General features: G+C 40.5%; 1 protein-coding gene across 7 annotated transcripts in view; it reads left to right on the top strand.

The window, feature by feature from the left end:
• epha7 (eph receptor A7) overlaps positions 1–21,839 on the top strand; it is a 114,244-nt gene that overhangs the window by 53,551 nt on the left and 38,854 nt on the right. The window lies entirely within an intron of this gene.

Genomic DNA, 21,839 nt, shown 5'->3' on the forward strand with positions numbered 1-21,839 from the left:
TTGTCAGCTAATTTTGTTAGCAAAATTAGAACTATAGACATCATAAGTCAAAAGCAGTAGTCAACAACATCCTTATCCTTTTTTTTGAAAAGTTCTTGCATAAAAGTGAATTTCAGCCTCTAGTTTTAGGCTGAAGTTGCCTATGAACATTTTGTTGGTCTGGTGTGAAAATTAGCTTATGGTGGCTTAGCGTTGTTACCTAGCTTTGTTAAGCAATGAACAAAGAAATAGCTAATAGATATCAAAACTCAAAAGCAGTAGTTGACATCCTTGTGAGCCTTTTTGAAAAGTTCTGGCTGAAAAGTGAACTTCAGCATTCATAACTAGGCTGAAGTTGACTGTGTGTTTGTTTGTTTGTTTTTTGACTTGAGGCTTATGGTGGCTAGGAAAATAACAATTCTTCCCCAAATAAAAAGTAGAATATATGTTGTTAGCTAGCTTTGTTAGCGAACACAAACCAAAAATGTAGAAACCACATCTCAAAATCATCAGTGTTGCCCTTTATGAAAAGATTTTACTGAAAAGTAAACTTCAGCGTCCATATTTAGACTAAGTTGCCCTCTATGATTTTTAAACATTAACCATGAAGGCAGCTATAATTATTGTTCCTGACACACAGTTTGCATTTTCAAAAAAAAAAAAAATTACAATTCTTCCCCTTTGTTAGCAAACAAAACCACCATAAAGAAGTTTTGACTTGAAAAGTGAACTTCAGCGTCCATATTTAATGTTGCCCTGTGTGTTTTCAAGCGTTGACTGGTCAGTGAAGGCAGCTGGCTTTGACTCTGGAATGCAGCAGCTCTCCGTTTACTGCCCACGGGTGACTGTAAGGCCTCGGTAAACACCAAAATACTTTCTTTGCTTCTCTCTCTTTATCTACTCACCCGCCTGCACTCCCTCTCCGCTCTCATATACATTCAATCAAACACACACTCACACACATACCACACACACCCTGTCAGCATGCACCTGTGACTCCCAGAGCCTCTCTTTATATGGAACACATGCTCGGGAATGTCACGGCCCTGGCTGCAAATGGCTCCGGCACTTTGCAATAGAGCCATTCGAGTGTTTCATTTCCTGCTGAAGGAGTTAAAAGGACTTCCAAGGGTAATAAAAGCCAAGCAGGGTTGCATGCCGTAGGTGCCCAATAGCGGTGAATTCCCCCTACTGGACAAAATACACACACACACACACACACAAACACACAAAAGCAATCCCCAGTCAATAGCTAAACTTTGATCGCTGTTTCCTGCAGGCGATGGTATTTTGTCTGGTGGTGCAGACGGACTGTTCGAAGCCCAGAGAGTGTTAACGTGTTAGCTGGAGAGATTGTTCATCTTTCACGCAGGAAAACAGCAACATCAATTTTTTTTAAAAGATACAGTACATTTCTAAAATATAAATATATATAAAATATCAAAGTATGTATTTATGATAAATCTCAAGCCCGCCACTTTTAAATTTCACCTTTTTAAAAAAAAGTTACTTTAAGTTATGGTGATGGTATGTTATAACAGTTCAGGCCTTCATAGTGTTAAACTTTTTGCACAAAAGCAATGAAGATGGTGCAGTCAATCAAAATCCATAATACAATTATGGTTTAAAAATTTTAAATGCATTTACTCTTGCACTGTTTGACACTCCAAGCTCCACTATACTATTATTATTATTATTATTATTATTATTATTATTATTATTATTATTATTATTATTATTATTATTATTATTATTATTATTATTATTATTTTGGTATTCTCATAATTTCCATACAGTCTTTCATTTGCTGTGTATTTTCCCACAACTTTATTTAATTTAATTTTATTTTATTTTATGTAGCATTCATTTTTGGACAGTAAATAAGCAGGGGTCTAATACTGCTTTCAAAAACAGTTTGTAAATGCTGCCCCTGATCAATATATTATCTGCTGCAGATGCAGATAATTCAGAATAGAACAGTTTTTGCTCCCCATGTGGTATTTGCCACTGAAGTTACTACATTTTTCAGACAAGATAAGTTTAATTGAATAATTCAAATCATATTAGCTCTTAAAGAAGAGAATATGTCACAATGAACAATAAGGCAGATTACATCCTTTCATCTGATTGGCTACTTCTGGGCCGAGCACAGTCCGTGTTATTAATCATGTGATCACTTAAAGATGCACTTGAAGGTTGCTCCTTTAAGAGCGGTGAGTAAGAGTAGTTTGCTAGATTAATGTGTCTTATTCACTTTTTGTGTACTCATAAATTGGCTTTAAAGCATCCTTGAGGGTTAGGATTATCAAAATTTTGATAAAGATGTACTGTAGTTTTGGATATATAAATGATGTTAAGTGTTTTTATTCATTTCTGGCACTTCCACCGAACATGACCTGGATTATGTTTACTAGACGGCATCCTCTTTTTCAAAAATCCTTGTTTTTTCTTCCTTCCAGAGGTCTACGAAATGGTTTATGGTTTTAGAATTGGCAGAGGTTCGCGTTGCGTAACACAGTCATGCATTGCAGTTGCAGGGTGTGTGGAGATTTTCTTTTTTTTTTTTGGGTCTGTGAGCATTACTCACTGGTGCTTTGTGAGATGAAAGAATCGAGGGAGATTGACAGCTCGGCTTTTTTTTTCCCGTCTTTCATTGTCTCATCAGCATACTGTCTCCTGCAGTGAGGAAAACTAATTATGTCTTCAACCCCCTGCTTCACCCCCCCTCCCCTTTTATTCAGATCATCACACTTGGAAATCATAATGAGTTTGTGGCAGACCACTTTGGCTTTGGAGAAAGGAAGGGGGAAGGAAAAAAAAAATTCAGAAAGTCCATTTGCCTCCACTCAAACAGGCCGCTGGCAATTACGGACAACCTTTTGACCCTCAAAAGCTGTTGCCTTGAATTCTTTCAGGATCTGATCAAGACTTAGTTTAGTCTTGCACACCTGCTAGCATCCTCAGCTGTACGTTGACTGCTTTAAACCAACGTTGTACCAAAACCTTTTTGTTATCAAAGCAGAGCGAGCGTATGACAGCCATCTGGTAGGCTGCTTTTAATTATTTGGTATAAAATAACCGTAAAAAGATTATGGCAGCCGAGGATCCGAAAGGATGCTGGTATTGGCTGTGGAGCAGATGGGCTTCACATCTGGGCCAGAGGAAGTTAGTGAGGGCGTGAGGGATGCTGTGACAAGGAAACACGGCCAAGAGCTTTTGCAAAGACTCCCAGTCCCTTTGTATCAGATGATCTCCTTCACCCGTCCGTCCTCTCTGCTCATTCTGCATCCTTGGACAGCTGGGACAAAGAGTTAGTGGGAAGTGTTTGACTGAAGCACTGCCAGTCCTGCTGGGAGAAAATGATTGTCCATTTAACCTTCTGATTTTAGAGAATGTTGACTAAATGTGAGCGTACGAAACATTTTAGCAGGAAATCTATCAGTCACCATAAGAGAAACAGCTTACAGTCACGTGGTTGTGGGGGAAGAAAAGCAAGTTTTTAAGAGACATATTTTTTTTTGAGAAATATAAAATATCATTGGATACTTTTCATCTTTTACATCTCGAGTTATTTGGTGCACTTTTGTCTTTAACCTGCCTCTGTCGACTTTTACCTTACTCAGTGAATTAGTACATCTACCAGAATGCTTAATTGTTGGCTCACACAATATTATTATATTGCATTATGATCTTTTCAGGCTATTATGATGAATTTGTTATTTTCATTCTGTAAAATTACATGTTAGTGGAAAGTAGGAAGATAGGAAAAAACACTGAAATCTGGTGTTAAAATTCTACTTTAGATCACTGAAATGAGAGCTTATATTCTCTGATTGGTTGGTCAGTTGGTTGGTCGACAAGTTCTTTTACAACCAAGTTCCCATTGGTCGGACTGTTACTGGTGTTTCTTTCATTAGAGGTCCATTCGAGCACATTTTCCTTGAAATAACTTTTCGATATGAATATCCATGAAAGTAAAAATGTCAGCACAAAGTAGAGTACTGCCTCTGGATGAAGGAAAGGCAGGAGCACATAGGGTCATAGGACATCCCCGCTGGTCTTTGTGACCATTTAGCACTTTTAGCACTCGTGCAAAATGTTGGTCTTTGTGGTATTTGTCCTGCCTTTCCTCCACTGTGATTGGACAGTTGTGCAAAAATGTAGGCATTAGTAGCATCCCAGCTGGCACTAGACGTAAAGACATTGCAAAGACTAAATTTGGGCTGGAATAAAAAATCGGGTTGTCGATATTTTAATGTCTAATGCATGCCTTACAACTAAATATCATTCTTCGTCAAGATGACATTGGCATGAGACGTTTGGGAGACATTGGATTTCGGTTACCAACAAAATATCATCTGTACCAAGTACTGGAAATTAACTTTTTTTTTGTCCACCTGCCAGGTGGATTCCAAAACAGCCACTCAACAGATTACAATATGTTTTTATTGGCTGGTAGGTGAAGCAAATCTAGCAGTCACTTGCATGTTATTAGCATTTGGCTGGTGGCTGGTGCTAATTGCCAACCTTGGTGGACACACAACTCTACCAGGTCAAGTGCACTGTGGCTGGTGTTATTCATCTAAAGGTAACTTCAAAAACGTTTTCCTCATTTTCCCCATAAACTAATTGATAGATCTAAAATCAGGTAGAATTTCAGTCGACCAAGATGTATCATTGGTTGATTACAGCCCTAACTAAGAAAATGCTGGTGTTAAATTATTTCCAGAGTATTTTGTTGGCAGTTGTCTTTGGCATGTTGTTTCTTTGTCCTAACCCTTCAAAAATGCATTGGAAGGCTAACAATCTTTAGCTGTCCAAAAAACACACCACATTTTGACCCCAGAATTGAGTTATGCCTCAAAATTACACTCCTAATTCACTCACATTTTTTGCTGTATTTCAACACAGAGTGTCTGTTATTGTCACTGATTTGACGCCATTATACTTTGTGGAACTAAGCAGCCAGTGTCTACTGAATGTCGTCAAGCATTGAGACCGAGAGGAGTCTATTCTTCTGTGAGAACTGCGTGCTGAAATGTATTCTCCGAAGAAAGATTACATCTAAATGAAAGTTGGAAGAGCTTGTATCCTTAGAGACCGAGCTAATTAAATTTGTAAATTCCTCCCAAATCATCTCCCTATCACGCTGGTGAGCTTGCCGTCGAATGCTTGCCAAGAAGTATGTCACAATGTGTTAAGACCAGTATACTTTGGCAGTAGACGTTTAGATGAGAGATGAAATTAAAGGCCTGCAGGAGACCCCCCCGCTGTGTTTTCAGCAGGTTTGGGTTTTTGTAAAAACACCCCTCGAGTGCTTGGGAAGAGAGATAATCACTTATTAATGTCATGACGTTATTTGATTTTGTCTACTGCGCAAAATTAAATTACATCTAGCTTGCAAGATTCAGTGACTTAATGCATCGGCTGGATGTATTTCAGCTGTATGGGCTTGTTAATCTGACATTTTACAGATAACATCCTCGGCTTTCTGGCTGGAATTAAATCGCAGTTGATAACACAAGATGAATTCAGTCTGGAAGTCCAAACTGTGCAGGATCTGACAGCCACTGGAGACGACTGCTTACTGTAAAGTCAATGCCCCCCCCCCTGCCACGCACTCTAAGCATATGCATGGCTTGCTGCAGTCAGGGGAAGGCTTCTTCCCCTGACTGCCAACGCGCTTTTTGTTGTTTTGTCACCTCAAGATAAGTGAAGGTACCCTGCTTTAAATTGTGTGAACACGTCCAGCATTTGCATCAGAATAACTCACCGCTCTCCAATTAACTGGTGACAAAGTGGATTGGAGATACGCTAAGTAAACATACCGGACGTCTGACACAAAGAGGCAAAAGCCGCTGTCTGTCATTGTTCCCGGGGTAATTGGGATGGGGTTTGGGAGAAGCTCAGCACCCTGAAAAGCAAACTCTTGCCAGAGGCCCTCCCACTAAGTCCTAAGCCTCGTCTCCCTCGCCGCCTATCAGACAGAAATCACCAATTACAGTAGTGGCAAATCCTGCGACCAATACACAAAAGGTTGACAATGATGTGACACCTTTGCCGGTCTTAATCAGGATGTCGGGGTTCATCTCTCAATTTGCGGGCCCTCTTGTCACCCGCTTTGGTACACAACTTTAAGCTGCTTTGGCCCAATTTCATATGGTGCTGTTATCCTGTTTGGACTTTGTTAGGAGAGAGACCGTACACTCACAGCCATTAACTTGAAAGTATCATGTGGAAACTTTGACATTTTTGTGTCTTATTTTTTTTTTAAAAATCCCCTTTTATAAAACTTTTTTTTTTCACAAACGGCAGCTTTTGTACAATGACAGTAAAACAACTGCCGTAGATTTTTGAAGCTTAATGTGAACATGAAATTATTCTGGGGAAAGTAAAGTTCAGAAGAGTTAGGGAGGATAGTCAGGATTTAATTTACATTCAACCTTAATTTATTCTACATTTCCAATGTGTTTGCTTATGTGCAAAAGTCTGTGTGTGAGACTCTCCATTAAAGGCACAGTCACAGCCACATTTCATTCGTGCTGAACGGCGATGAATTTTTTTGCCTTTTGACGGAATGGAAGATATCTTAACTGTCAGCAAACCGATACTTTACTTTGAATCTCTTTAGGCTACATCCACACTATAAAGTCTTTCTTTTGAAATTCATGACTATTGCTACTTTTACACCTAGCATCCACATTACTATGGGATTTTTTTAAAGAAAATAGTTTTTTGAAAATGCTGCTGACCCCGGTTTAATTACAAAACTCTTTTTGGTGATGTTTATGTCATATTTTCTTTGCAGCGACTTTCAGTCTATGTTTTTTTCAGCTGCCTTGAATGCCTTAAATTCATGTGTTACTTTCAGTAGCATTTTGATCAATTCGACTTCGTCATCCATCATATGCAGGCCCAAGAAAATCTGTTTGCCTTCTCCAAAGACAGGTTTACATCAGCACCTGCATGTCCAGTGTATGTGAATGGTCATGTGATATGCATTTTCAGGCTTGTCAGTACAGATGGATTATGTCTGAAACTTTGTTTTGCGGAGATCATTTTCATTTTAAATCGCTGTTTCAAAATGGTACCATGTTGATGTAGCCTGACACCGACCAGTAATACTTTCCTGGCTGGTTATGTTTTAGCAGCTAGCTTACCAGCTTAATACTCCACCAGTGAATTGTCACTATGTCACAAATCTTTTACAACACCCAAGAGGAAGAGAGGATGCATGAATGAACCTTGCTGTGTGCCACTTCTTGGTGCGACCAGGCTTTAACATTAATTTATTGGAATTTGTTTTGATTTCATTGCCCATTTGATAGTTTTAGGCTTGCGTATTTTTAGGAATATGTTTTCTACAAAACTCTCCATTGACTGAAAAGAGCTGAACTGCCGAAATGTCAAATGCATTTAGAGAAGTACTTTGCCCAAATTAATTGGTCTAAATTTGATTTTATAATTATAAGTAGGAACTAAAAGTCAAAGAATAAGTATGATCATGATATGACCAGGCATTCATTGTTAAATTGCAGTAGTTGACTGCAACGCTTGCTGTTATGGACATTTTTAAGTCTGTAACAAAAAAAAAATATTGAGGTTTGATATCCAGCCCTGATTAGTGCAAATATAAATTCAATTTCTTCATCGGCTTGTTAATGCCAGCTGAGGCAGACTGACACCTCAGTAGAGCGCCGAGTAAAAACCTAAACCTCCTTCCATCATGTCAGTGGGGGACATTCACAGACCGGCTGATATATGACTTCGACTACAAGCCCGAGCTCAGCCTGCTATGAACTGACAAACCAACATACTGTATGAGTGTGTATGTGTGTGTTTGTGCTCCTCACTGCTGGTGGTCCTCTTCTAGTCGAGAATCTGCATCACAAACAGCCTGCTGCCCCCCCCCCACCATACCCCCTGCTGCTGCTTTCTGAGCCTGTATCCACACAACGCAGAGCAGAGCAGCCGCCTATATAGATATGAATGGGCCCACCAACTATTCTCGAGTTTAATAATGACGGATTAAGGCAATTCAGACAGATTTACAAAGGACAGGCTGGGGCAGCTTTTTTTTAATTGTCCCTGTGTGACTAATGGCAGTTGCGTTCGGCTGGGCATTTTAGGAGACAACACAATGTGTTGGAGGCATTGACTACTGATTATTTCCATGTGGAGGCTCAGAATTTATTTGACCAGAGCATGGTATTTGCAGCGGGCAAAGATTAAGAAATTGCTTTTTTATTCCTTTATTTGACAGCTTCTCTTTTTCGCTGTACCTGCTTCTTTTTTTTCCTCTTAAAGAAAATAGAAATATGATTCCCAGCTAAAGTTAAAAAAAAGTTAAATACAGATTTTTTTTTTCTGTCTGGCCAATCTGCAAACTTTAATCAGTCTGCCGACTTCAAGGAGGTACAGCGCTTTCCACAGGCTTCTTCCTTACCCAGTGGGGAGAGCGATTCATCTGCTCAGCCCGGAGTTTTATGTGACTGTTCCCCGGTTCTGTCGTTTTAAGCAGCTCTCCATAAGCTCACCACAAAGCCATGAAACAGCCGAAATGAGAAAACATTATACGGCTAATAGAGCTGTTACAAAAACTACCTTTCTGGATTGCTTAATGCCACAAGGTGCCACCTTGAGCACGCCGGGTGTATTATGTTGCTCGGCTCATAGTAGTGTTTTGAAGTCCCTCTCAGTATCGCCGTTATTTTCTCCCCCGGCTTCACTGATGATCTCTGACATCTCATTAGAGCGTCTGTTATTCGTATTACCCGCACGAAGGCAAAGTGATCACGGTGGATATTGTGAAGTAAATTTCTGTAACCAGCCAAAGAAGAAAAGAGTCATTATCAAGTCCAATATATAGTTGGCAGCGAAACAGAGACACTTTGCTGGATGGAGAAAGTAGAAGCTATGAGATTGTTTCCCAAGATACATTTTCAAGGCTAATTATCTCGCAATAATGACATCATTAGAATGATAGTGAGCCAGACTGTTGAAGAATGAAGCTTTGTTCGCACAACACTCACACTCACTGCCATGAACTTCACAGGTTTTTTTTTTGTTTTGTTTTTTTTCAATTCATTTCACAGAAAAACTAAATCATTCAAAGAGGCTGCAGGTGTTTTTCAAAATAAAGATTTTGGCTAAGATTTATAAATTTAAAAGCTCTAAAATGACCAATATTTCACTATATATATATATATACATATATATATATACTGTAATGTTTTTTTTTGGGGATATTCACAGTTTTTCCTCAACCTGCCATGAGTGAAAGATTTTCTACATTTCCTAGGCTTGGCAGCCCACTGAGAGGTGGTGTGAACTTATTGATGTCAGCTGGGGGTTTTATGCACAGGTGGAGGGAGTAACGCTGAGAGAAAGTGAAAGTCACCACCCTTACTAAAACTGTCTTGTGGCTGCAAAGGATTTTAGTCTGCGTCTGCGACTGGATAATCGTCTCTGATTGGTTATTTTCCTGTGTCACATTTAAACGTTAGTGCAAACTGGCAGCTGTCAAAACATCTTTTAGATCACTGAAACACTCTTTTGTCCGATGTTATGTTCATTCCGTTGGAGGAGCCATCAAATTTTTGTCATATTAATGTTTTTTGAGATGTATGGTTTTCAAAGGACAGTGACTAAGTTGCTGCTTTTCTCTTTTTTACATTGCTGCCTTACTCATTAGCAGTCTATCCTCAGCTGCAAGAACACTGCTACATGAAGCTAAATACCAATGACACAATAAAATGTAATGTTGGTTGTTGAAAAATTAGCCAATAAGGGTTAGACTTGACCTTAGGCTTTTTGTAATCAAGTATAGCAAAAAAAGCAAGGCACAACTCTGGAATCAGTTTTTTTGCAGATGCTTTAGGGCAGATTATCCCTTTAACTCGGAACAAGCACAGCAGCATCTCTTACCTCAGCGAGCCCTTCTCTCTCTCTGTCCGCAGTCAAAGGTCATATTTGGTTATTCCTAAACCATGGCATCATTATGATCCTCTTCCCTCAGAAAACAATGGGAAAGAGGATTTGGGCCTTGCTCTCTGTGGGAGCCCTCTTGTTTATCTAGCAGGTGTTACAGCATTACCGGGCGTCTCTCCATGCACTGAATCTGACTCTATGCCTGGCGATTACCGCCGGTCACTTACCTTGGAAGCCAGTGTTGACTGGAGGTTGTGGGGGGATAGGGTGGGACAAAGGACAGTGGACGTGCCTTTGTAGGGCAGAGGGAGCCGGGGGCTGATCCGCACTGAGTTCAGCCGGGCAACCTGAGAGCTGGCTTTGTCTCTACAAGCAGCCGATCACTCAGCGCAGTTTCAGCTGAAAACAGTTCGGAGGCTTAGAGGGCAGTCTGTTTTGTCCCGAGTCTGGGAATAATCAGCTCTTGTTAGACTCGGCCACTTTTTAGCACAACTAAAAAAATGCAAACAGCTTTTACATGACACTTAATAATAAATCAAAGTTATGGATTTGATCTAAACAGATTGTTACAAGCAGTGAGTTGTGGCAAACCAACTCTGAAATTATTTCAAAAGCACGGGATATTTTTAAACCCCAAGATTTTCATAAGCCCCCACACGGATTCAGTCACTGCTTGTCTGTTGTCTCTGCTACGCGCTCATTAATCATAATCAGATAGCTGCTTCCATAAGTTAACAGAACATAAAGACGAAAAGATGTGGCTCAGGAGGTCAGTCGCTGGAAGGATCAACACTTGCCATGCCGTGATACACATGAGCTCTCATCACTGTAAAGCATTCCTCCGGGACAAATATGCTCAGTGTGTGTTTTCGCTGAGTGTGAAGCGACACACCCAGTCGTGAGCGTGCATGCGCTGCCGTCTGGTTCTGTTCACGTCCTGTCATTTGCTCTTTGTCTGCGCATAAAGAAGACATCAAGTGAGCTCATAGCAGACAGATGAGTGATAGAAAAGCTCACCGCTGATGACAGACACAGAAAAAGCCAATCCCCAAAACTACAGTCAGCCACTAAGTAGGCTTTTGTGCAATCTTTTTTTTTCTTCTTCTTCTTCTCCCACATGCTGTCTAGCTGAAGGCCTGTCTGGAGTGTCTGGCCGGGAGGGGTTACTCATCACGAGTGCGGCTGCCAGCATCAGGTCGTCCCCTTGATTACAGGGCTGCTGCTGAGTCGGCTGGGCGTTCCAGTCTTATCCCTTATCACCAGGTGCATTTACTCTGGCTACGCAGCGCTCCATTTCCTGCAAATGCACTTGGTTGAACCAAACCAAGTGTGCAGTCAAATGAGTTCTATACTTCCCGGGCATCATCGCCCTCCAGTTTCTGTTTTCTCAGGCAGAATTAGGTTGTGCGAGCTTTGAGGCAGGCGTTTATTGGATCAGAGTGGGGGAAAAAAGTCAGAATGTGTGCCTGTTTGTGAATGTGACCTCAGCTTTTATACTCTTTAAAAAAGAGACATCCGAATCACAAGGGCATCAGGAGGCTAATTTTCCAAAACGTAACATGTACTTTAATTTACCCTTAAGTATCTTCAGGGACGTTAAAATAATTGGATTGTACAGTGCCTGACAGTATCATATATTCTGTGAGCTTGTGCATTGGAGCCCTAGGTGTTTAGCCCTCGCCGGTAGAAAATGTTAGCATTGTTCATTTCTGCAAATACAAATACATTACATTTGTATATTTCTTGTTCTTATCAATGTTAAGTGATGAAGTGTATGGGCTGACCTTGTCACTGGGAGGTGGAGGGGACGGTGGACTGTGTATCAGCTAGGCAAGATGAGTGGCAAGCTGCAGGAGGGCCACAAAGAGCATTTGTATTTTATTGAACCATTGCTGCGTTTTTTTGTTTCTTTTTTTTCCAGGATTGTCCACAAAAGGTGATTGTTTTTTACTGAGATATTGCCACATTTTCCTCCAGGATAGTCAACGAAAAGCAGCTGTTTTTGACCAAGCTATCACTGCATTTTCTTCAGTAAAAGTTGACATGAAGTGGTTTGTTTTTTATCTAGCTATCACTGCATTTTGATCCGCGATAGAGCGACAAAGGGCAATTAATTTTCGCAGAGACATTGCTGTGTATTTTCCGGGGATAGTGTGACGAAAAGTGATTGTTTTTCACAGAGACATTGATGTGTTTTCCTTATGGGAGAATCTACGAGAAGCAGTAGTCTTTATTCAAGATACCGCAGCAATTTTCTCTGGGATAGTACATTGAAAAGTGTTTGTTTTTCACAAACATTGCTGTGTTTTCATGCAGGACAGTGTGATGAAAAGTGGTTCTCTTTTTGACATTTTCTGCATTTACAGCTAGGACTGCTCCTCAAAAAACAGGTATTTTAAGGCAAAACATGATCTTTTCCTGACAACAACAGTTTTTTTGTGGGTTTTTTTGTCCAAACATAGCTATACTTCAACCACATCATTACTAAAATGCAAATTTTAGACATATCACATAATAATGTACATACATAATGAATCAGTGTTTTGCAAAAATGCACAATACCAACATTTTTTCCGGCAATTGTGTTGCCTACATTTTATGGTTGCTCCCATGGCCTGTCAAAAACCAATGCCTTTGCCCCTTTTTTCTCCCAAGTACAATGCAAGCAGTAGAGTACATACAATATGTGGAACTGCCGCTAAAGATTACTTTTATATTGGTAATCTAACAGATTTTTTTTAAGATTACTTGATTAACCGTTTGGTCTATAAAATGTCCAAACATAGCAAAAAATACAACATCCCAAAGTGCAAGCTGACATATTATATTGTTTCATCAAATTTACATTTTTAAAGATAGGGACAGTGACTTCTTGGCACTTTTACTTCAAGAAATGAGTGTAAAATTATACATTTTTATCATCTGTTACTCTGTTGATCAACTAATGGATACATGTAGTGATTGTCTTAGCTGGTTATATATTTTGCTTTGTGCCCCTGAAACTGTCTAACTATATGTCAGTCCTGGAATGCTACTGCTTGCTGTTATGAATTTCCGAATGTATTTGGCATTATATACACTACACTACACCTAAATATAAAGATCTTATTCACTACAATTGATATTGAGCTTCCACAGCGCATTTCTAAACATATTTGCAATCACCTCATCACAGACTAACTGTCTCACAGTGGACCTGGGGCTATTGGAGTGTCTGGGGTAATTGTCCACATTGCCTGGTTGGTAATTCAGTCTGGGTTTTATCATTTTGTGAAATGGAAATATTCCAGATGTCTTGTTTGTCATTTTATGCACACTTCCCCAACATTCAGCGAGACATATTTGGTATCTTTGGAAAATTTTGGATCAACACTAAGATTCAAAAGAATGCTTTGTAGGTTTGAACAAAGTTTGACTGCACAGAGTGGATTTGTACTGAAGGATGTGTGGGTTTTAGAGGTTAAGAGGTTTCCTTGTTTTTGCTTGTTGTTGTGTCTTCATCTGGTGTATTTTCACCTTTGAGATAAAAGAGATCCCACTAGAATGAGATGTGTTTTCCCCCTTGCAGATTTAACCCACTTCTCTGTGCCGCCGATTGTTTTTGGTCTTCTTGCAAAATGAAATATGAAAACACCAGCCCAGCACTGAAACTGGGAACATGTGGCTGTCACTTCATGTGGCTGAACTTGTTGACAGATTCAAGGTGCTCCGCAACTTCACTCCAGCACCGAGGGAGTACACTCTTGCACCTCGCACAACTGTCCATGGCAGTATGAGTGGGGTCATTTGCAGTGCTTGCCGAACCTGTCTCGGGCTCTGATCTGATTTAACTGCATGGTGTCCCAGAGAGCTGCAGGCCTGGCCTAGATCTGTTGGCAATCAGCAGTGTGTTGGACTGCTCTATAGAAAATTGCAGAGGCGGCTGGAGGGGCTGTGGATATGATTTCCCTGGGATGGAGCCACTCCAAGACTGTGATTAAAGAGCATATGAGCGCTGATTAATATGATCATCTTCCTGATGACAGAGGTATTTCTATAATAAATGGATGTTTATGATGCCAGCCCTCAGCGTTCATATGTCCCCACATTCTGCAAAACGGCGGTCGTGAAGTTTAACTTGAAATCTGAATATTATGCCCGACAGTGTTTCCCGCAGAATTTGAATCTATACCCCTTTTTACACAGAGATCACACCATAGGGCTGCTACTGAGTTTCTTCTTCACGCCTCTTTTGCATTTTTACACGAAACCAAACTATGGCGACATCATGCTGCAACAGTGTATAATTGTGGACAACATGCCAGCATCGCAGAATCAAAAGCGATGCGACATTTAATGCAATGGTGCAGCCTCTAGGGTGACATTTAAGATAAGCATCAGCAGCACTTTTCAAACAATAATGCTTAACATGACCATCACGATCATATACTCTCTTTGTTATATGGCAGCTGATATCATCCTCCCTTCAGACTGAAAGGAGCTCCTTAAGCTCCTTTTTTCGCAATTTTCAAACATTTACGGCATTACGGCAACATACAGTATTCCTTGTCTTTGTGTTAGCTTCTAACTGCTATTTGCTGCTTTTTACATCTTTTTCAGTGGGTCGCACACATGACATGTTATCAAATTGACACACCGGTTCTGGCCATGCTCCAGTCCTGCTGGCTGTCATTTTTATACAGAGACCATTTCGGTGCTGTTACCACCTCCCTTGGTGGCATAACTGCGCAATTTCCCTCCTTTGAACAGGCAGTGTAAAAGGACTTACACTTCGAAAAAAACAAAAAAAACAATTTGTTTTAACTTGTTTTAAAAAAGAAAAAAATGTGTCCGAAGCTAGCTATGGTTCTCAAAGTTGACTGAATTTGAGAAGAGAAGTGGAATCATTCCAAAGTTAACTCAACTTTTCTTCTCAAATTCAGTCAACTTAAAACTGAAAGCAGCCTGGACTCTTTTTTTAAGTTAAAAGAAGTTGTCTATGCATATGTGTGGCGGTAGCTGATGACAGGGTGGGGAGGACTTCCCTTTTTTGTCGGAAGAACTCCTCAAGAGTTCTCTTTTTCCTTAGCAGTAGTTTGTTAAATTTGAGTTGTGGGGTGGATAATCTGTTTATAGCTGATCAAATGGATGGATAAGACCAGGAGCTGCTGCATAGGTATTTGAATGTAAAATTTTAGACATCAGCCAAATAACGATGAAGTTAACTGTAACTGTTTGTGATGTTCTGCTTCTCCATCCGTTCCCAGAGTACACACTGCACTCAGAGGAAGTGGTGTAGTGCATACCCTAATGGCATATATATTCCAATAGTGCTCCTAATGAACGGTCCAACTCCAACAAAATAAAATCAATATGTGGTGGTACATGTTTTGATCGTGGCAGGCTGCCAAAAATAAATTAATGTGTGGGGAAACCCTGCCGGATGCTGGAACGTTAGATTTATTTGCCGATAATAAGGGAAATGAAAGCAGTGTTAGTAGCAGCTGCCTCTGTGTGAAGCCACAGATAAGTGTGACAATAGGGGTTGAGACCTCAAAATAATAGCAGTGCCTCAGGATTCTGACCTGGTGCGTACCATCAGTCTGCAGCACGGTGAATTCCGTGAATTATCTCACTTATCAATCCCCGTGGAGCTCAGATGTCCAATCAGGACTCCAGATTGGAGCGTGGGGCCCTCAGGCTGTGCATTGACATTTAAGGGAAGCAAAGAGGTGGAAAGCTGCTTGGCTGCTTAGCAGCTCCTGTAAATATCCACAGTCGCCGCACCGGGCTCTCGCCATAATCGGCTCTGTGCCTTTTCACTCCACAGTCTTTGTTTTATTAAGATAAATGATAAAGCCGCCGTGTATGCAAACGCATATCTCTGCTTAGCCCGGTCGTGTATTTGAAAAGACATGCCTTGCAGCTGCTTGTAGCAGAAAGGTCAGCAAGCAGTGGATAAGCAAAGCCAAGCGTGTACATTATAACAAGTACCAGTGGCTTTCATTTCTCATCTGGCCCGCGCCTGTGTGTTTCACAGTGACAGTGCATGTGCCGAGCCGGAGCTAGATAGCATCATTATAACACGGCTCAGCATCAAAAGGGATATGGACAAGCATGGAGTGTTTTTATGACTTCATCAGAGCGTCTGGGCAATGAATTCTGCAGATCTCAGGAAATTCAGCAATTAAGAGTGAGGATATCAGGCTGTGCATCACGCAGCCAGGCAGTACTCGGGGATTTACTCTGATTAAGTGGGTTCAGATGGAAAACGGTCCCGTGAACAAAACCAAGGTTTATTTACAAACTTACAGAGCTTTTTCCTCTGTTTTTGACCCTGTCATTTATTCCCAGCGACCTCCCTGAAACGAGCCCGCACCTCAAAGCTCCGTCTCCCCACGCCACCTCACATCCTGCACACACATGCCGGCCTGCTGTGGATTGTCACTATAATTACAATTGCCAGAAAAAGTCAACAAATGTTCTTATTTGGCAGCCCGGGACGCTCATTACAAACAACTGGGCCCCGTGTTTCTGATGTGAACGGTTAAGGATTTAGAATCACGAGGCTCAGTTTTATGTCTGTGGTAAATACACAGGGATTTGGCACAATCAAGCTGCGGTACACATTTAATTTATGTTCCGTGTCATTGTCCTTTGAGTCATATTGCTGTTTCCCATCTGTCCAGCTAATCATTATGACTTTCTAAAACACGACCTGGTTTCTGCAAAGCACAGGAGGAAATTACAGTTCACACCTGGCAATATTAAAATACGTCTCAGCTGATTGCTCATGATTGTATTTGCTTCACCGCTCATATTATATGTTATCTGTGGGAAATTGTGAAAAGAGGAAACCTACATTTGCATTTGGCAATAAAGCTAGACAGGAGTTTTATTCTATGTGTCCCTGTGTGGCTCGGTATTTTACTCTATGGCCTTCAAATCTGAATGAGGCTCTTGAGGATGATAATCAGCTCTACTGTATTGTCTTTCAAATTTCCTCTTTACTTTCTATCACTGGAAATATTCAGACTTTGGAACTGTCCTTATATCTAGAGGACCCCAATATCAGCATTGTCCCGTTGGGTGATATGAGGATATCAAACATTTGATGATAGAAATTCCACAACTGTCACAGAATTTTCTGTATGGTCTATAGTTAGGTAGCCATCTTTTTAATATACAGCTACCAAAAATATTGCTACAGTGTGATATCAGTTCAAATTATGATCAGAGCCTCGTTGCTAAATCAGTTGAGTTGATATATTACTTAATATTACCTCACCGAAACTGTGTATGTGTGCATCAATGAAGGTGATAAGTAAGAAGAAACTGTGTGTGTCTGTGTGTTCATGCGTTGGAATTGGAAATTTATTTTATCCAAAGTACCTCACTATCATTATGGGAAATATAAAAAGGTAGAACTGTGGAAAAAATAAATAAATAAAACAGAAATCTATTTGTTTATTTATTAGACTGTGTTGACTGGTGATATACCTGTATATTTAAATTTATTTTTTTAGGATTTATTTTATAGCCATATTTATTAATTTAAACATGCTGCTTTCATATGGGTTATACAAGCAAACCATTGAAACCTGAGAAGATGGGTTTTATTTTATACTTATTTGTTTTTTTCAAAAACATGGGGAAAAAGGCAAGTAGCAACTTGGTATTAAATGTCCCGCAAATTTTAAAATAAAAGATAAAATAAAAATTAAAAAATATATATAATAATGTTGATTTTACTTATTTCATGCTAATTTTGGGGTGATTTTTTTTACCAGCCAACATAAAAAAAAAATCGTCAAACGTATCTGCTCATATTTCATAACTAAATATATGTCATTAAAATGACTGTTGGTATAAAGCACGCCTTTCTGAGGCACTGAATATGTTTTTATGTTTTTTTAAAAGGCGTGTAAATATGTCTATTTACAGCTTACATCTGACAAAGCCAAAACCTGTGAGCCTCATATCTTGTCACACATGATGTTAACCTAGATGCATGTAAGCACCTGGTGTGAACAGGGCCATCATTTCACCGTTATTGCTATATGATTATGTAAATGCCGGCCACGGTACGATAGAGCCGAGATGACTCTATTCTTGCCCTACATGAGGGAAAATAAATATGGCGACTGCAGACCCCATTCTAGCTGCAGAAATCAGGGAGTGTGCTAAGAGTGGCAGATGATAGGCTGCCAGCCCTGCTCCCTAATTTGGACACTGACACAGGAAAGCTGAGTGCTTCTTCAATAAGCGGGGTCCCTGCTGGCTTAACAATTATGTAACAAAGCTGACCAATCATTTCTGCATCTGTTACACCACTGAATGGCATTTTGATATTATACGAGAGTGCCTGGCGTGGAGCACAACCGCGGGTTAAAATGAACTCCTTGTCAGGAGGCATTGGAGGGGCAATCATGCACAGTGTGCCTTGTGTGTGCATGTCAGTGTAGCATGAATGCAATTTCCCCCGCTGACCTTCCACTGTGATTCTGATTCCTGGCTTCACGGCGGCACGCAGGGCTATACTTAAGCTGTTAGGTATGGGTGATGCACTCGGCAAATCACACACCAAAAAACATTTACTTGTTTGAGCGCAGGGAGAATTCAAGGAAGGATTCTATTAGGATTCATTGACATCTGATGCATTTCCTTTTATGGCCAAGCACGTCCCACCATCACTTGATAAGCATGTGACTGTTAGACTTAAGAGAAAACAGCTCAGAGGCGAAGAGAATTGGATTTGATACCTCTCTGTTGATCCAGAGAGTTGATGTGAATATGTGATAGTGGGGTCCTTGAACTGGGAAATAATGAGGGGAAATTTGACGGCTGTGTTGAGCTGTCAGTGGTGAAAGCATCAGAAATGTATTAATAATCATCCCATCACCTCTGGAGCTGTCAGCCCTATAGAACATGAAAGACCCAGTCTAGGTCTCCTTCAAATCAGGCCTAGCTAATTGCTTTCAAACGGAGCCACCTTTGACCTCTCCGCATGGTCACTAAAGGTGTCCCCGCCTCGACCGGCATTGTTATGCAGCGAGCACTCCGTCCTCTGCCAGGCTCTTTAAAACGTTATTTTCAAACACACTTGGTTCAAGGGTATTTCGTGTGCCTCCACCTGAAGTGTTGGCGGTGAATAGGAATCGTAAGGCTATCAAAATGTTCCAGAGATGATACTGTTAGCCTTTGATGGGAGGACACGCTGCAGTTTTCGCTATGTCCGGCCAAAACCCACACGATTTCTCTAATGGAGTGCTTGTGAGGGAATTAGATTGATCAGGTTGGATATTATACAGTACATACCTACAAGGGTGCAGGTTTGGTTTTAAAAGTGAAGGGACAAAAAGAAGTTATGGGATTATCAGAGCTGCCTGCTAATAATGGAAAGAGCTTGATGAGAGCCAACAGCCCATTCTCATTCCCAGTTCGTCAAACACTAATGCTTTGGTACGCCCCTTGGCAGATGCTATCCTCTTGCTCCCATACGTTTAGCAGCAAGAGGAGGTGGATGGATCAAACAAAACAAGACTTCTGCACAGGAGACAGTATTTCATGTGCTGTGTGACACCAAAAGTCAACACTGTTTTAACACACGCAACTTTCATTGTGTCAAATTATTATTACATAACCCAAAACACCAAAATGACCTTTCATTCCAAAACTAACCTAATAGTTTTGTCATCTAAATTTAACCGGAAAAGTTTCACAATATTAGCTATGAGTTTCATTTGTTACATAGAGATGCTAAAGGGTGCCCTGTGTGTTGTTATGAGATGCCGTCAAATGTGGCAGCTTGGTCGATGGACCATACGCTTCAAACTATGATGCTCTAAGTACTTCTGGACAATCAGGGATGCTGTGTCAATTTTTGCTCATTATTTGCATCATGTCTTTTCAAAATAAACTTGTACATGTTCATGATGTAGGTTTTGACAGATAAGGTTTCGGAAACAACACTAGTTTGATAAGTTTTGGAAAAAAAAACATGGTTTAGGTTGAAATTGGTTTAACTTCTATTACATTGTTACAAGTTGTGAGCATATAATGCTCCAGCTTATGTGAATTATGTCAGTCACATTTGTCATGTAACTTTAACTATGTAACACAGTGGAAGAAAAACCTCAACATTGTCTTTTAGTTTCACACAGGACACAAACAGCAGTCTCTTGGGTGAAAGTCTGTGTTTCTTTGACCAAGCCGCCAAATCTCCCTCCTGTCTATAGATGTAGACTTTATCACTCTCTATTACAGTTGTTCTGTATTAGAGAGTGATACAGTTAAAATAATATATTAAATATTAAAAATGGATTTGGGATTGGCACTGATCCAGTACCGCATAGTATTGGAGTAGTTTCACACCCAAATAAAAATGACACTTTATCTTGATCAAGTCTTTGCTGTTTTAAATGAGAGATTTGATTTATAGTTGGAAGTCTAACAGAGTTTAGCCAGAGCCATGCCATACAACAATAGTAATCATTTCACATCATTACAGGGTTAATATTATACAGCTGTTAGTTTTTAAATTTGTGTTGCATTGGTACATGGTGTCAGCCACTATGCAAGCTCAAGTAATCAAGTTATAGTATTTCATTGCCTGACAGTTTGCATTGGAGTAAAAATAGTCATGCGATAATTTGTCACTTTGAGCAACACCTTTAGCAATGCACATTGACATTTCATAATGGAACTATGATTACATCTTTGGATGAGGCCTTGAAATGCTTTGAACATTGTACCGTTGGATGTTATCCACATGCAAGTTAGAGCCGTGATCATCTGGAAAAGTGGAAGTGCTGCTGACTGCATCAGTCCTGTCTTTTTCTCCCTGTTTGGGTCTAAGCAGAGGTGACATGTCACCGGATTGCAGCGGCTAGTGAAACGCAATGCCGTGCAGAGTCTCAGTGCCACCGGCAGGACACTGTCTCTGTAGCCCAAGAGCGAGAAACTTGTCACACCAATCCTGACAGTTCCCCTCACATTCATCAGAGCCCGGGTCTATTATTGTCCTCCATCCTTCCCTCTGTGACTCACTGAATGTGTGCTCAGTGCACACGGTTACTAACGGGAGTTCTGTTTTTAATTCAAGAATGCTCAAGGTACGCTGCCCACTGAGTGGATGAATTGCCTTCAGAGCTTAGCTGCAAGCTAGTTTCAGTCTGGCCAACTCCACAGACAGGTGGAGAGTAGCTGGGGGCAGATAACATCCACCCACACACTCATACACTTTCTGCTTGGTTCACACCAGCAAGTTAACACCCACACACCAATGCAGAAACACACACAGGCATTTCAGCTGTAAAAAAACAGCTGGGGTCGCATGAAATTTGGTGAAGTTATCTCGCTGTCTTAAAATGAAAATTACGTCCTCGATGCAGGGAGAGACAAACGCTCCTCATCAGGAGTGCTTTACGTGGAGAGGAGACAACCAGGAGCAGACAGCAGTTTGACAGTGAAGCAGTGGTGGAGAGAGTGGAGGTCAGAGAGGGGGTGAACGGACTGCTCGGATACATTTGCTTTCAAATCCAGCGACCCACGTACAATTCTCAACTCATGCAAGCAACTTTTCTCAGCCTGAGTGAAGGCTTTATTTCCAGCTAAAGTGGTTTTCATGTAACCATGAGCAGAATTTAACCAAACTGGCTTGCACTGACCTTTAGTGGGAATCCCACAAATTTAATGCATAAAAGATGCACACACAAAAGACAGTTTACGTGTCTTCTGTGGCTCTGGAGGAGCTTTGTCATGTCTTTTCCAGTCTGAGAAAATAACCCCTGATGATATCATCAGGATTATCTTGGATCAGGCTTGGAGACTGCAATTTACAGAAGACCCAGGTTACAATTAGTGCATTAACCAGGTAGGTTATAATGTGTTTCATTCCAAGTTGACAATATAGACACTACCAGTACAACAAATTAAAAAAACAAAAACAA

This window comes from Plectropomus leopardus, chromosome 16 (assembly GCF_026936395.1).
Source record: "Plectropomus leopardus strain MGB_pleo_1.0 chromosome 16, ASM2693639v1, whole genome shotgun sequence".
Lineage (NCBI taxonomy): Eukaryota > Metazoa > Chordata > Actinopteri > Perciformes > Serranidae > Plectropomus > Plectropomus leopardus.